Genomic DNA, 12,687 nt, shown 5'->3' with positions numbered 1-12,687 from the left:
CATCCTCTGTTTTTCAGTCTATGTTGCAGAGTGATTTGCCCCATAAGGCGCCCAAGCATCACGTTGTGAGTTCTCTAACAGTGCAGCTGTCGCACTCGGAGGTGTCTTCGGATGATGGAGAAGTTCATGAAGACACTGACTCTGATGCCGCGGCCCAGGAGATGGAGACTAAGTCCTCCATTAATGTGCCGGCATTGGTTCGGGCGGTGTGCGCTATCCTTCATATAGAGGATGATGCACCGGGCCCGAAATCTAAGTACCCTAACTTTAAAAAAGCTAAGGTTACGTCGAGTGTCTTTCCCTTGTCTGACCAGTTGATGGATCATATGGCGGGGGCCTGGCAGGTGCCCAGTAAGATTCCAACCACAAAAGAGGTTGGCATCGAATTATCCTTTTCCTGAAGCACATTGCAGGAAGTGGGAAACTCCACCGGCTGTGGATTCCCACGTCACCCGCTTGATTAAGAGCGCTACGCTCCCTTTTTCCCGTCTATTTCCTCTTTGAAGGATCCCACAGACAGGAAGGTCGAGATATGTTTGAAATCCATTTACTCCCTTTCAGGGGCGGTGGCGCGCCCGTCCATGGCCATCTCATGGGTGGCTAAGGCCATTGAGAGCTGGGCTGACGCTTTGGAGGATTCTTTTCCAGAGGATGCTCCGGAAATTCAGAGAGCGTTAGTTGGATAAATGAGGGATGCCGCTTCGTTGGATGCTAGTCTGCTGACCTCTAGGGTGTCGGCGGCAGCTGTATCTGCTCGTCGGTTCTTGTGGCTAAGGTCTTGGCGAGCAGATGCGTACTCTAAAAAGGGTCTGCAGGCTTTGCCTTTTAATGGTGCGTTACTATTTGGTCCGGACTTGGACAAACTAGTGGATACCTTGGCTAAATCCAAGTCGGCCTTCCTTCGGCTTTAGCGCTGGCTAAGTTTCGGAGCTCTGCCTTTCGGTCCTTTCGGGTTCAAGGTAAGGCCAAGGGTCAGTCCTTCCCGAGGCATTCAGCGACCAAGGCCGCGCCCAAGCCCAAGAAGCAGGCTTGGAGTGTTCGGCGCCCTTCTTCCAAGCAGGAGGATAAACCTGCTGCCTGATGGGACGGGCCTCTCTCTGGGGGACCCCAGAGTGGGAGGCCGACTTCTCCAATTTGCCCAGTGTTGGCACAGTACCACCACGGATGCCTGGGTTCGAGAAGTGGTCTCAGTGGTACGCCCTGTTTCGGTTAAGGCCGCCCCACCAGTTTGTCTGTAAGAGTCCTTCTCTGGACCAGACCAAAGCTGTCCAGATTCAGGTAGCTATAGAATCCTTGCTACACGCAGGGGTCATTGTTCCAGTTCCGCAGTCTCAGTGCGGGACGGGGTACTATTCTACTCTGTTTCTGGTGCAGAAACCCAATGGTTCTCATCGTCCTATCCTGAATTTGAAGTCTCTGAACAAATACCTCAGAGTTCCCAGGTTCAGGATGGAAAAGTTACGTTCCATCATTTTGGCGATGGAACCTGGGGATTACATGGTCTCCCTCGATATCCAGGACTCATATCTCCATGTGCCCATAGCACCGGCACATCAGCGGTATCTGAGGTTTGCTATTCTGAACCGTCACTACCAGTTTCGGGCGTTGCCTTTCGGCCTTGCCACGGATCCAAGGGTGTTCACCAAGGTGATGGCAGTTATGGCTGCCCACCTTCGGGGTCAGGGTATTCGGCTGTTGCCGTACCTGGACGATCTTCTGCTGCAAGTGAGCTCCCCGGAGGTGCTTCTTCGTCATCTCCACCTGACCATTGCTTGTCTTCAAGCACACGGGTGGTTGATAAATTGGAAGAAGTCCTCTCTTGTCCCATCACAACGGATGGTCCATCTGGGAGCACTTCTGGATTCTTGTCAACAAAGGATTTTCTTGACTCCGGAAAAAGTGTCCCCTTTACAACTTCGGATACACAGTTGCCTAAGCAGTGGCAGGGTGTCAGTCCACTCAGCAATGAGAGTCCTGGAGTCCATGGTGTCCGCATTCGACATGGTGGAATTTGCCCAGTTCCATTCCAGCCCCTGCAGGGGCAGATTTTATCGGAGTGGAACGGGTTACCTCACCGGATCCGATCCCAGATGCTGGTGTTGTCCCCGGAAGTGCGCCGGTCTCTGGCGTGGTGGCTTCAGTCAGCTCATCTCGTCCAGGGTCACCCCTTTTGGATCCCGGACTGGGTTCTGCTTACGACAGATGCCAGTCTCCGGGGTTGGGGGGCAGTGACAGGCTCGTTGTCTCTTCAGGGCCGTTGGTCGGCGGAGGAAGCCGCCCTTCCCATAAACGTTCTAGAGCTGCGGGCCGTGTTCCGTGCTCTACTGTCGTCAGGCACCGCTCTTCACGGGTGAGCAGTTCAGGTGCAATCGGACAATGCTACCACGGTAGCGTACATAAATCACCAGGGAGGGACTCGCAGTCGCGCTGCGATGTCAGAGGTGTCTCAGATCCTGGCTTGGGCGGAGTGCCACCTTCCGGCAATCTCGGCAGTCTTCATCCCGGGAGTCCTCAACTGGGAGGCGGACTTCCTCAGCCGTCACGACGTGCATCCCGGGGAATGGTCGCTTCACCCAGAGGTTTCAACTTGTGGACAAGTAGGGACTGCCGGAGGTGGACCTGATGGCCTCCCGTCACAACTGCAAGTTGCCAGTGTACGGCTCAAGGACAAGAGATGCAGGTGCAAGCCTAGTGGATGCTCTGTCGGTGAAATGGACGTTTCACCTAGCGTACCTGTTCCCTCCGATCTCACTGCTACCTCGGGTACTCGGAAAGATCAAACAGGACGTGGGCACGTTTCTGCTGGTTGCTCCAGCGTGGCCCACACGTCCTTGGTACTCCGATCTCAGGAGCTTGTCCGTAGACGCTCCGTTCCTTCTACCTCAGCGTCGGGACCTGCTGCCTCAGGGGCCCTGCCTTTACCCGGATCTGGGTCGGCTGTCTTTGACGGCGTGGCTCTTGAGACAGCCGTCTTAAAGTCCCGGGGTTTTTCTACCTCTCATCGGTACCATGCTGAGGGTGCGTAAGCCTGCCTCTGCACGGATTTACCACAGAGTGTGGCGCACTTACTTTCAGTGGTGTGAGTCTAGAAACTTTGATCCTCAAGTGTTCAGGGTTTTTAGGATTTTGGCATTTCTGCAGTCAAGTCTTGACCTGGGCTTACGTCTTGCTTCCCTGAAGGTTCATGTATCGACTGTCTGTTTGGTTCCAACGACGGATTGCTACCCTGCCTGATGCTCACACCTTTTTCCAGGGTGTGCTTAGGATTCAACCTCCCTTTGTGGCTCCATGGGACTTGGCGGTGGTTCTTCGGGTCCTGCAGGGACCTCCCTTTGAGCCTCTTGAGTTCGTTGACCTCAAGTGGTTAACACTGAAAACTGTGTTTCTCCTGGCAATTGCTTCAGCCAGGAGGGTATTCGAGTTGGGGGCACTTTCCTGTAGTCCCCCCTTCCTAATTTTTCACCAGGCCAAGGCCGTGCTTCGCACTCGTCCTGAGTTTTTGCCTAAAGTAGTCTCTAAGTTCCACATCAATCAGAAACTTGTGCCAGCTTTTCAATCTCCTGAACTTTCAGCTGGTGAGGCTTTGTTGGACGTTGTCCGTGCTCTTAGTTTATGTTGATCGGACTGCTTCTGTAAGAAAGTCCGATTGTTTGTCCTCTTTGTTGGCAGGCCAACCCCTCTTATGAAAACCAAACAAACGTTAGCCCGTTGGCTTTGTTCTGTTATTAGAGAGGCTTCTATACAGGAACATTTACCTGTTCCAGCCTCTGAGGCTCATTCCACTCGGTCTGTTGGTCCTTCTTGGGCTGCTAGACGTGCTGCCTCCGCTTTTCAGCTGTGCAAGGCAGCCACTTGGTCTTCCATTCAGACATTTTGGAGGTTTTATGTGTTTGACACCTTTTGCCTCTCAAGATGCATCCTTTGGGCGCAGGATTCTCCTTTCTGCACAGGAGCGTCCCTGCCCTTAGTTGAACTGCTTTGGGACATCCCCAAGGTCAACTCTGTGGACCCCCTATGGACCCTGAAGTAGAAAACAAGAGCTATGGTAAGAACTTGCCTTTGTTATCTCTGTTTCTACGAAGTCCATAGGGTCCACAGGGCGCCCACCCTGACGCACCTGGCTTCAACTGGGCTATGTGATTGGTCACCGGTTTTCCGTCTCCCATTTCTGTGAGTATGGTTTCTTGTGTTCCAGTCTTCCTTCTCTCTGTTTAGTCTCCTCCTCCGGCCTTGGCTGCTTACCAACTGAGGTGACTGTGGTCGGGGGCGGGGTATAGAGGAGGACTGACCCAGGTGCATCCTGGGAGCAGTGAAAGCTTTAATTGCGTGGTGCCTGTGGATCCAGATCCAGCTATACCCCAAGGTCAACCCTATGGACTTCATAGAAACAGAGATAACAAAGGTAAGTTCTTACCATATCTCTTGTTTTTTCAGTTCTCGGCAGTCTTACTTATGGGTAGAATCTTATTCTTGCTAGGTAGTATGCTATAGTAGGTATCTCATCCTTTCAATGTGTTTCTTCCTCTTTCATCCTAATCTGGGGGAACACGGACACTGAGATATGAGAGAGGCTGAGGAGTAGGCACTAAACAAGTTAACCTGCTTGTAACCCACTCCCTTAGCGCCTCTGTTATTACTTTAGAGACTGCAGGAGGAGGCACGAAGATTTGTATATGAGGCTTTTTTCTTTTTAATTCTATGTGGCTACTTTTTCTTAATATGGGTGCCTGAATACCCTTATTGGATGACACTATGGAGGACCAGGACATTAGGACAGCGCTGGTAGCGGCATCTGTCTCTCCCTGCCACATGCTGCTCCAGGTACTAGAAAAGGGTCACCAACCACCCGAAGCTGTGCTGGGATCCTAACTTAAGTCCCACTGTATGGCACAGCTCCCCAGATACTGCAGCTTACATTACATGACTGCCACAGCTTACTAGTGTACTGCTGGGTGGCAAAGTAGATACCGTGCAGGGTCTGGTGCACTCTAAGAGCTATTTCACACTCTGGTTTTGACCAGGCGGCAAAAAACCGCCCGGTTTTGAGCCTGGTGTAAAATCTAGTACATGCAGGAATTAAGCGGGTCCTTTCACATGGCACGGTCGCCGTGTTATAGCCGGAAAAAACTACTATGCAAGACTGTGCTGTGGCCGTGCCGTCCCTGCACGCCAGTAGTGTGAAGGAAACAATGTTTCCTTTCACACACACTGGCTTCTGCCGTCCGGGCTTGTGCAGCAGCTGCTGCTGCTCATACCCAATAGGATAAAAAATAAATAAAAGCGGCTCAAAGCCGCTGCTTGTGAAAGGCACAGTGCCTGAAAAACCCCGGCCAGCTACTACCCGGTTCTTGCCTGGCCGGCCAGAACCAGAGTTTGTGAAATAGCGCTTAGTGAGCTCTAGTTCCCTCTAGTGGGGTGCAACGAGGTATGGTAGAAGCCACTGTTGGGTGCGTCATCTGGTAATGGTGGACGCAATCTTGCCCACACTCCCAAGAAGCCAGTTGGAAGTCCTTCCAGGTCAGGCCCCTCTTGATTGCTTCCTGGGCTACTTCAAAAAAGGTCCAGCTGATATTTGCTCCTGCTGTGTTCTGCAGTGTGGTATAGTACACAGGAAATCATTGTACTTGTTTAACATACTTCAGGGCTTGTCAATAATAGAATAGTTGGAATTATTTATTTTCTACTTCAGGGTCCATAGGGTATCCACAGGATACCTTGGGGTATAGGTGATGGCAGACGTCGGGCACCTCAGAGTTAAGTTTTCAGCCTCCCAGGATGCACTGGGGTCCCTCTCCTATACCCCGCCCCCGAGCCAAGGCAAATCCGTTTCGTAGGTGCCCGGCTCTGAGTCGGATCACCATATTCAGAGGGTGCAGTTACAGCCCCTGAAGTTCATTTTCAAGCAGCTTTGCTGCACAAGATGAGACGTCTATGCTGTCGCTTCTTCAACCCGCTGGACCAGAACACCGGTACTGATCTGGGAATGCTGGTGGGTGTCTGGGGTCGCAGCTAGCGGTGACCCCGGAATATCCCTGACCGGATTCAAGGGGTCAGGTAAGTGGTGGGGTCCCGCGGAGGGTACCTGCCGATCCAGTGTTTGGCCCTCAGGCAGGGGGCTCCCTGGGGACAGGCTGCGCGTGGAGCCAGGTACTGATCCTGTGCTTTCCACTAGACCACCAGGGACAGCTGGCTGCAGCAGTGTGTATATGCTCCAGCGTCCCAGGGGTTAATAGCATGCCAGGGGAGGGCACCTTCCCTGTCTCACAGCCGGTGCCTCCCCGCTGCACAGTGCCTTTCCATAGCGGTCTGGTGAGCTGCGTCAGCACTCCACCCCCGGGCCCGCCTCCTCTCAGCTCCTTGGCAGCCATTTTCTAGGAAGTGTGCAAACGCTGTTGGAGTTTGATACAGGTGGCATCGCGGTCCGGGTCCCCCCGCATACCTCTCCTCCGATAAGGTCAGAGTGTGCAGTGCTGTTTCCTACCAGGCTCTGGTCTGTGTAGTTGATCAGTGCTTGTAGTGCAGGTTATTTAATTTCTGCATTGTATGTGAATATCTGCTATCACTGTCTGACTGTACTTTCAATTCTGACTGTCAGCCATTTTACTATTTCCTTTGCTAAAGCTTGTGTGGTATTGCAGGGTGTTCATTGCCTCACAGTAAACAAGGTGTTTGTCTGTGTGGGGAGTCATATACACTCAGTTTAGACTCATGTCTGGGAGTGAACGTGAATATCCTCTTCAGCTAAAATGTACCACATGTAATGTACTGTTAGTGGAGGGAATGTGAACGCTGAGAGTTTATGCAGGGCATGTCTTGTATCACACCCGATTACTGTCACTGTGCCTGTGCAGGAACTGCCCTGGGCTTGTTTTGCAGGGGTTCCTCAGGCAGTTGATACCTCAGGGTCTCCAGGTTTCGCCCCCCCAGGTCTCGCAGGGGCCTGTGTGGGTGAATTCATTGTCCACTACGGTACAACACCTGACGGATGTTTTACAGGGGGAGTCACTATTGCTGCCTTTGTCTCAGACTCATCAGTATGATGATGACATGACGTCTGACTGAAATTATTGACTTTTCAGACCAAGAGCCCCTTCGTGCAAAGGAGGCGGAGTCTAAATCTAAAGTCTATATACCTGACCTTATACGGGCAGTCTGTGCAGCCTTGGTGATTGATGAGGATCCCCCTCTGGCCAAATCTAAATACGCCACCTTTAAGGATGTTAAGGGAGATGCCACTGTATTTCCTCTATCTGGTCAGTTAGTGGATCATTTAGAGGAGGCGTGGAAAAATCCGAGGAAGCGGTTCCAGCCTCAAATGCTTGGCCTTTGCATACCCATTTGCGGATAATTATTTTTCAAAATGGGAAACTCCTCCACAGGTGGATTCTCATGTCTCACTCCTAGTGAGGAGTGCTACATTGCCCATGTCCTCCTTTAAAGGATGTTACGGATCACAAGGTGGAAATATGCCTAAAATCCGTTTATTCCCTTGCTGGAGGGGATTTCAGACCGGCTATGGCCGTGTGCTGGGTGGCCAGAGCCATGGAGCAGTGGGCTGATACCTTGGAAGCGTCTCTGGGCAATCTCCGACTCAGCCACGTACATCAATGAGGCAGCCTTAGATATAGGTCTACTCACTTCCAGAATCTCCTTGGCAGCAGTAGTTGCTCGGCGCTCCCTGTGGTTGCGCTCTTGGAAAACGGACGCAGATTCCAAGAAGGGATTGGAATGCTTGCCCTTTAATGGACAGGTCCTGTTTGGTCCTGACTTGGACAAAATTGTGGCCACTCTGGCAGCAGCATCTGTGTGTTTGACATCGGCTACAGTCCCATCAGGGTCTGGTACTTCGTCCTTTCGGTCTTATAGAGACCAGGGTAAGTCCAAGATCCAGTCCTTTCCAAGACAGTCGGGTAACAGGAAATCTGCCAAGCCAAAGAAGCATGCTTGGGTGCAAGACCGCCCTACTCCCAAGTTGGACGACAAGCCTTCACCCTGACTGGACGAGCATCCCCTTGGGGGACCCCAGAGTGGAAGGCCACCTGCTTCAGTTCGCCCATTGCTGGTACCTGACTACCAAGGACACTTGGGTACACGAGGTGGTCTCTAGGGGGTATGCCCTCTCCTTCCGGCGAAGGCCTCCCTGCCTGTTTCTCACCACAGGCCTTCCGTCTGATCAGGACAAGGCCCTGGAACTCCAAAAGGTGTTGCACTCTATGCTCCAGGCTGGAGTTATCCCAGAGGGGCACTGGTTTCTATTCCAAACTTTCTGGTGCAGAAACCCAATGGGTCTTAACGGCCCATCCTCAGCCTCAAAACTCTCAACAAGTCCTTGAGGGTTCCTCTGTTCAGGATGGAGACCCTGCATTCCATTATTCTGGCAATGGAGCCTGGGGATTTCATGCTGTCGTTGGACTTCCAGGACGCCTACCTGCATTTCCCTATTATCTTAGCACACCAGCAATTCCTCAGGTTTGCAGTGCTCGACCAACATTTTCAGTTCCAGGCACTGCCCTTTGGTCTGGCCACAGCGCCTCGAGTCTTTACAAAAGTCATGGTAGCCCACCACCTGCTGATGCAGGGGGTCCGCTTGTTGCCTTATCTGAACGACCTTCGGTTAGCAGGGTCTCCAGAGATCCTCCAGCGCCATCTGCAACTGACTATCTTTGTTGCAGAATCACGGCTGGTTGATAAACGAAGAAATTGACCCTGGTTCCCTCGCAGAGGATGCTCCATCTTGGGGCCCTGTTGGACTCTCAACAGAGGATCTTTGTTTCAGAAAAAAATATCTCTGCATTACAGGCAAAGGTATGCAGTTGCCTTCAGAGTCGCCGGGTGTCTGTTCACTCAGCAATGAGGTTACTGGGCTCCTTGGTGTCAATATTCGACATGGTGGCATATGCCCAGTTTCGCTCCAGACCTCTGCAGAAATTGATCCTCTCCAGATGGAATGGGTTGCCCCATCTGATAAAGACACAGACCATGGTGCTTTCTCCAGAGGTACGTCTGTCTCTGTCCTGGTGGCTGCAGACGACTCACCTGAACAAGGGTGGAAAGAGTGTTGGGGAGCAGTGACGGGTCCACACTTGTTCCAGGACAGGTGGACTCCAGCAGAGTCGGCACTTCAAATAAACATCTTGGAACTTCGGGCGGTATTCAAAGCTCACCAGCAAGCAAAACCCGTACAGGTACAATCAGACAACGCCACAACTGTGGCTTACATAAACCGCCAAAGAGGAACCTGCAGTCAGGCAGCACTGACAGGTGTCCTGCATCCTCACTTGGGCGGAGGACAATCTCCCTGCCATCTCGGCAGTGTTCATACCGGTAGTCCTCAACTGGGAAGCAGACTTTCTCAGCAGTCAAGACGTGCATCCAGGAGAATGGTCTCTCCACCAGGAGGTGTTTCAACTCCTGGTGGATAAGTGGGGCCTTCCAGAGATGGACCTCATGGCCTCCCGACACAACAACAAGCTGCCTGTGTACGGGTCAAGAACAAGAGACTCTGAGGCTCTTCTGGTGGACGCTCTGTCGCTCCTGTGGACCTTCCAGTTTGCGTACCTCTTCCCTCCATTCTCCCTTCTTTATCGAGTAGTTCGAAAATTCAAGCAAGGCGGCATGTTCCTGTTGATAGCTCCAGCGTGGCCCATACGTCACTGGTACTCAGATCTTCGGAGTCTCTCCGTAGACACTCCGATGCTGTTGCGTCAACTTCCGGACCTGTTGTCTCTGGGTCCTTGCCATTACCCGAACCTGAGTCGTCTGTCTTTGATGGCGTGGCTGTTGAGACAGCCCTCTTAAGGTCCAGGGGGTTTTCCAGCTCTGTAGTAAACACCATGCTCGGAAGCCTGCGTCTGCAAGAATTTACCACCGAGTATGGCATACTTTCTTTGAATGGTGTCACCCTAGAGGCTATGATCCTCAGGTGTTCAGGATATCCAGGGTGTTGGCTTTCCTACAGGCGGGCTTAGATCACTGTCTTCGCCTTGCTTCTCTGCAGGTGCAAATTTCTGCCCTGTTGTGCCCTGGCACTCAAGGGGACTGGTAAGGTGGATCCCCGCATCTATGTGCAGTCTTGCCTCCCGTCTCAGGAGACAGACTGGAGGCGCTGATGTGGACAACAGTTCGTCTGGGACTCCACTAGAACACCAGGGCATTACACGCACTGGTGCAGGGCACAATTAAAGCCAGGGGACCTGGTGGTTAATGTACAGCGAACATATAATCAACCCGCATCATTTATCTGTGTATCTTGAATTATGCATAGTGGGTAGTTGATACTTATTTGAAATATGTTCAGTGGAATGCAGAATTTAATCTTTTTGCCACTTGATCAACATAGGGTGTCAAGTGTAAGAACACCCGCATATCGGTTAAATTTTTTTAATTCATTTCTTATTCTTTACGCACAATACATTATACATACCTCTTAAATTTTAGAAAGACATATGAAGTTAATAACTTTTATTATCTGAATTATTTATTCAAGTTTGCCCCAACAAAGAGCCTTTCTTTCTCTTCTGTTTTGTGACCTGGTGGTTGTCAGCATAGGGGAGAAGGTGCTCTCCCTGTGGCCCCTCCCCCAGCTCAGGGCGCCGTTCCACTGAGCTCTTGCTGCTTTTCCCTCAGCCTTCTCTTAGACTCACGGCAGCCATTTTATGCATTCAGGTCTCCGGGAACGTTAGGTCCAATCTCCTTGTATACCTCTCCCAAGGACCAGGTTTATACTCTGCTATATCCTACCAGCCACTGCTGTCTGTGTAGTTAACTTTAGTGTCCACTGCAGTTATATTGTATATTATACATTTGTATATGACTTGTGCTAGCGCTGTTGTCTGTTTTTTCTTTTTTTTTTTTTTTCCTATTACTGTCGGCTTATAACTTTCACTTTATTCTACTATAACCCTGGCATGCTAAGGTATATTGTACCTCACATCTCCCTATATTTGTGAGGGTTATCACATACTATATATCACTGTTGTGCACTACACTGTGCCATATTACACATACATCTGGGTTGCTCACTGCACTGTCAGATTGTGTTATATTACCCTTGCAGCTATGTCTGGCAGAGGCAAGAATAACAAGCCGCCTGCTGCTCCAGTCTGGTGTCTTGGAAGTCCTGCTCAGCAGGCATAGCTTTAGAGGACCTCCTTCAGGATGGTCTTTGCATCTTGTTATACTGACCCGGGCCCATCATCCCTGGTGTCCTCTCCTCAGGACCGACCCTGGGCTACTTTTTTCACAGGTGCTGGCATAAATTGTGGACCACTTATGGGCCCTGTGGTAGCTCCCCCTATGGGATGGCCACAGCAGGTACTCCCTGCAAATACTTTGCCTCCTCAGGGCCGAAACTAGGATATCTGTCACCCGGTGCAAGACAGCAATTTTACGCCCCCTCTCTTCCTGTACCTGGATTTTGTCCTTGCTCCTCCATAAGGCAGTGTACTAGTCAGACGACCCTGGTATAGTGACTTACATTATTCCACACACCGTAATGCCTATTACACATTATACCACACACTGTAATGCCTATTACCAAAGTGGCAATTACATATTTGCCTGACACCATTTTATACCCCACAGTAAGGCTTCTAATTACTTTAAAATTACCTGCTCATTGTTAGAGGTTTTATGCTCGTTGGCAGGGGGTCCCATGCTCGTTGCCAGGGAGTTTCATGCTCGTTGCCAGGGAGTTTCATGCTCGTTGCCAGGGAGTTTCATGCTCGTTGCCAGGGAGTTTCATGCTCGTTGCCAGGGAGTTTCATGCTCGTTGCCAGGGAGTTTCATGCTCGTTGCCAGGGAGTTTCATGCTCGTTGCCAGGGAGTTTCATGCTCGTTGCCAGGGAGTTTCATGCTCGTTGCCAGGGGGTCCCATGCTCGTTGCCAGGGAGTTTCATGCTCGTTGCCAGGGAGTTTCATGCTCGTTGCCAGGGAGTTTCATGCTCGTTGCCAGGGAGTTTCATGCTCGTTGCCAGGGAGTTTCATGCTCGTTGCCAGGGGGTTTCATGCTCGTTGCCAGGGGGTTTCATGCTCGTTGCCAGGGGGTTTCATGCTCGTTGCCAGGGGGTTTCATGCTCGTTGCCAGGGGGTTTCATGCTCGTTGCCAGGGGGTTTCATGCTCGTTGCCAGGGGGTTTCATGCTCGTTGCCAGGGGGTTTCATGCTCGTTGCCAGGGGGTTTCATGCTCGTTGCCAGGGGGTTTCATGCTCGTTGCCAGGGGGTTTCATGCTCGTTGCCAGGGGGTTTCATGCTCGTTGCCAGGGGGTTTCATGCTCGTTGCCAGGGGGTTTCATGCTCGTTGCCAGGGGGTTTCATGCTCGTTGCCAGGGGGTTTCATGCTCGTTGCCAGGGGGTTTCATGCTCGTTGCCAGGGGGTTTCATGCTCGTTGCCAGGGGGTTTCATGCTCGTTGCCAGGGGGTTTCATGCTCGTTGCCAGGGGGTTTCATGCTCGTTGCCAGGGGGTTTCATGCTCGTTGCCAGGGGGTTTCATGCTCGTTGCCAGGGGGTTTCATGCTCGTTGCCAGGGGGTTTCATGCTCGTTGCCAGGGGGTTTCATGCTCGTTGCCAGGGGGTTTCATGCTCGTTGCCAGGGGGTTTCATGCTCGTTGCCAGGGGGTTTCACGGGACTAAGATGCAGCTTTCAGCATCTTCTCCCGGCACTTGCACTGGCCTAACAGACACTAGAG

Source organism: Taudactylus pleione, unplaced genomic scaffold, assembly GCF_031769625.1.
Source record: "Taudactylus pleione unplaced genomic scaffold, aTauple2 ptg001314l, whole genome shotgun sequence".
NCBI classification, from domain to species: domain Eukaryota; kingdom Metazoa; phylum Chordata; class Amphibia; order Anura; family Myobatrachidae; genus Taudactylus; species Taudactylus pleione.
Note: the sequence above shows the minus strand (reverse complement) of the source record.